We start from the raw sequence: 4,385 nt of genomic DNA, 5'->3' as shown, positions 1-4,385 counted from the left end.
CTCAGTGAGACTTCTTACAGGTTTCAAGATGCGAATTGTTCAGAGTGGGAAACCAGTGAGGAGTAGCATGTGTGTAAGCTTTTAGGTAGAAACAGATTACATTTATAGAAACATTACATTTAAACATTTGTAAATTTCATTTAACAAATATTAAGTGATTTCTCTGTGACAATTTTATAGTTGGCACTGAATGTACAGGTATGAATGAAATAGATGTGGTTTCTGCTTGCTTAGAACTTACTACTTAGGTTTAGTGGAGAAGACAGAAAATAAACCAGTAAACACACATGATTACAAATAATCAAGTTTGAAAAAAATATTGTAAAAATGGATTGGCGAGGGAGGAAAGAACAGAAAAATAACTTGAGGCCAGAAGGTAGAAAGCTTAAATATATTTGAGTTTAAAATTTATCTTATAGGCAGAAGTACTGTGGCAGCCTAACTTATTAGGTTGCAAGTAGGGTAAAATCTCAGATCTATCTTTCTTAAGATTCATTTTAATGATAATTCGGCTTTCATTAGAGGATTCTTCATTAGGGATAATGTCAGATAAATGAGAGGCCTTAATGTACCTTTAAAAGTCAGTGTTCCAAAGGCACAAGTTTTTGTGTTTAAAACTCCAAAACAGCTTCTGTGTAACAACCTAAGAGTTAATAAATTAAGAAATTCTTAAGGTATAACTTCTTTTAAGACAAATATAGGGTTGTTGGAAGACAAGGGATAAGGGAACACATTTCTTCTCTTTATTTCTTCCCTAATTTCCACAGGTAGAAAAAAGTGTGACTCAAGATTGAAATAAGATGAAGTTAGCTATTTTAAACTGTAAGATCAAATCATGGTTCGTGTATTTTTTTGTAACTGTTAAGAATTTTTAAAAACCAATGTGCATAAAAAGCAATGAGGCCTTTGGTGTAACTTAGCAGTTGGGCTAGTCTTCTGCCAATCTACCTGCCTAGATTTTTTGTTCTATTTTGATGCTTTTCCAGCTTTGCATTGCTTGGTGTATAGTATTTCTTATTTTTCAGCTATTCAATGTTATAGGTATGGTCAGTTGTAGTTTGTTTTGTGGAAACATTTTTTGTAAATTATATCAAAAGCACAAAAATTTCTAAAAATTCACCAGACAAATCAAATAATAGTGTTATAATAGCAGTGTGGGAAAGCAATCATTGCACCAACATCATCAACATCATCATCAATAATTAGTTGCTGTGTCTGTCACCAGCATGATGTAGAGGCTCATAACAGAGCCTCTTTTGCAAACATTTACCTCCAAAGTACACAAAGACCAGGAACAGTGAAGAAAAAGTAAAGAATTAATAACAGAGTTTTGGTGGTTGGCATTTCATATTATATGGCTAACAAGAATTTGCCAGGAAGGAGAATCATTTGAAGCATTTAAAATACAAGGAGTTTCTAAGTGGAAAAAACACAGGCAAAAATTAAAACATGGAAGAAGTGAAATGCATTTGAAACTACTGGATTTTAAAGTGAACCTAATTTTTATGGAGAAATATGTTGGCAGATTATCATGTGCTTATTTAAAGTACATTGGTAGAAACTGAATACCTGCAATTCTTAACAAAATATTTTATTTCTTGGAACAAAGAGTTTACTTTTAATGAACAAGTTAATTTCTTGGAATGATAAAAGTGTGAAAGATAAAGGAGAATTATTTTAACTTATGAGGTTACAGATTGATAGCTACAAAATGTAATGGAAGAACATTGTGATTGCTTCAGCTTATTCAGCAATATGTGGTGACAATTGATTTAATGAAACTAAAGCACAACTATCAGTTTGGGAAAGATACCCAGTGAAAATGTTGAAAGTTGGTTCTAGATCTTGAGAGGACAGTCGGCTTATGATAATTTACGTGAAGCAGTTTGAAATAGGAAAAAGATGAATAAATACATGGCCAGACTATGATTGGGCCAATAAGAGTGAATTGAACAGTTAGGAGTTGCAGCAAATGATAGAGGCTAGAACTTTACTTGTATCTTTTCTATTTTATGGTGTGAAGCTTGCAGCGAAGTGAAAGATTTTCCAGATATCCTCCATGCTGTTATTTCTTTTTCTTTTTCCTTTTTTTTTTTTTTTTTGGTGAGGCAACTCTTGGTTGACCTCACAGATTGCAAGGACCTTGTCAGCTTACAATCCCTTATTTTTTATTTTTTATGCCTACAGAACCTGGTCTTCCTAGGTAGTCTCCCTCTAAGTACTAACCAGGCCCTACCCTGCATAGCTTCCAAGATCAGACAGGATCAGGCTTGGTCAGGGTGGCATGGCTGTAGACCATGCTGACATTTCTTTGTACACATATTAAAATTGGTAGTTTAAGAAAAGTATGTGGATAAAGGCAAATAGGATATTACATAGTTCATCAAAAAACAGGTTGGATGTCAGTGCTTTTTTTGCTTTGATGAAGAAACTTCTAAATATCAGAAAATATTTGTTACTTGAAAATTTTATGAGTTGATTTGTTATATACAAAGGAAACAAAAATTGATTTCATAATTTTAAATTTATATTTGAAAATTCTTTACCATATAATGTTAAATTGATTCTTTAAAGCTGTAAACATGAGATTAGACATTTTTCCTTTGTTTTCATAGCAGAAGCAATAGTTTTATCATCTGAGAGAAGGGATGACAATTTCAGGATATGGTGGGAGAATGTAAAAGAATTATAATAAGAAGAATGTGAAAGAATTATAATTAAAATAATGCATTTCCCCTATATTCCCAGGAAAATAAAGTTAATGTAAAACTTAGATAATATATTACTAAATTCTAATTTGAAATTTTTGGAGAATGACAAAAAAAGGAAAAAAATGGAATTACTATTTAAATGGAAAAAACTATTAGAGGAAGTAAAAGCTTCTTCCCTTCCCCTCACTCTACCCTATGATAAATAACTTTATAGAATTGATACAGTTATTATTGCAGAACTTAGTTTTATCTGAACTATGCAAAGCTTAACTTCATTGTAGACCAGCCAGTTTGGGTGTTTATTTAGTATGGTCTCTAGAGTAACACTCTTTGCCCAGTAACATATTTAGTCTTGGCTAATGATTAAAGTAAATACATGACATTTTATACTATGTGGAGATGCGGGAGGCTGAGACTCAGGAAATGACTTGAAATTCTTAGTGCCTTGCTTATAATTAATGTTCACTTACAGGGAAACATCTCACTGCCACATCCAAATAATCTATTTTCCTTCCTCCAAACATTTTAAGCATATAGTCAGGTTATATCTGTTTCAGTATATTATTAAAAAGATTAATGGGATAGTCAGGTTCATTCATTTATTCATTCATTTATCAAGCCTCAGTTACGTGCTCAAGAATGTTCCAGATGTAAGAAATATAGTTTTAAACTAAAAAGACACAGTTTTGTCCTCATGGAACTTATACTCTAGTGGAGAACCAGATATTAAGCAAATAAATAATAAATTGGAGGTGTTAAAGATAAGTAGAGGATGCTGTAAATATAATAGAGGATCTCCATTTGGATTTGCAAAGCTTTCTCTCTGAAGGAATTACGTTTAAACCTAGACCTGAAGATTGAGTAGCGGTTAGGCAAGAAAAGATCAGAGAGAAGGCAAAGAAAACAGTGTGTTTGAAGTTCCCGAGGCAGAAAAGTCCTTCACTTTTAAATAACCACTAATTAGTGTGTCTGGAGTGTTATGAGAGTGCCATGGTGCTAAGGTGAAGGAGAGGGCAGCAGGATTGCAAGAGTGATCCTATGGGCCTGGGAAGGATTTTGGATTTTATTGCAAGTGCATTAAGAAATCTTTGAATAGTTTAAATCGGAGACTAACATGGCAGCCTATTTTGCTTTAAGAGTCACTTTGACCCTTGAAGAGAATAGGATCAGAAGGGTTGCAAGAGCTGGGAGTAAGGAAGCTTAGTAGAGGCCAGAGATAATGGCCTACAATGATAGCACAGGCGATGAAGAGAAGTTAATGGATTTATGTTCTGGAAGTAGAATCTGTAGGACGTGGATTTGGATACATAGTCGATTCTTATAATTTGTAGTAGTTATGTTCTCTAACATCAGCATGGACATTGAATTAGTGAATACTAAACTATTCCTGAGGGAAATACATGGTTAGGTTCCAGTGAGCCTCTGGTCACATTTCATCGGCTGATCAATATAACCCTGTTTTATATGTGTTTCTGTTAAAAGACACCTGATTTAATATACATTATTGTTTCTTAGCATTAAACTCATCACTAACAGCACTGTAACTCATGCCTAAACAAAGCTTATCTAACATGTATTTTCTCCATAAGGCATGTGACCATCTTCTTGCATGAAAGAACACTAGCCAGCACTTTAGCATTACTCTTGGGGGGAATTTTTAAATAGCAAAATCAC

At 33.4% G+C, this 4,385-nt stretch overlaps 1 protein-coding gene and 1 pseudogene across 3 annotated transcripts in view; one reads left to right on the top strand and one right to left on the bottom strand.

The window, feature by feature from the left end:
- SLC35A1 (solute carrier family 35 member A1) overlaps nt 1–4,385 on the top strand; it is a 59,062-nt gene that overhangs the window by 5,355 nt on the left and 49,322 nt on the right. The gene's annotated exons all lie outside the window — the stretch shown is intronic.
- Nucleotides 2,179–2,296, bottom strand: LOC112474994 (annotated as a pseudogene).

This window comes from Pteropus alecto, unplaced genomic scaffold, assembly GCF_000325575.1.
Source record: "Pteropus alecto unplaced genomic scaffold, ASM32557v1 scaffold7, whole genome shotgun sequence".
Taxonomy (NCBI): Eukaryota; Metazoa; Chordata; class Mammalia; order Chiroptera; family Pteropodidae; genus Pteropus; species Pteropus alecto.
This window is presented reverse-complemented; position numbering and strand designations above follow the sequence as displayed.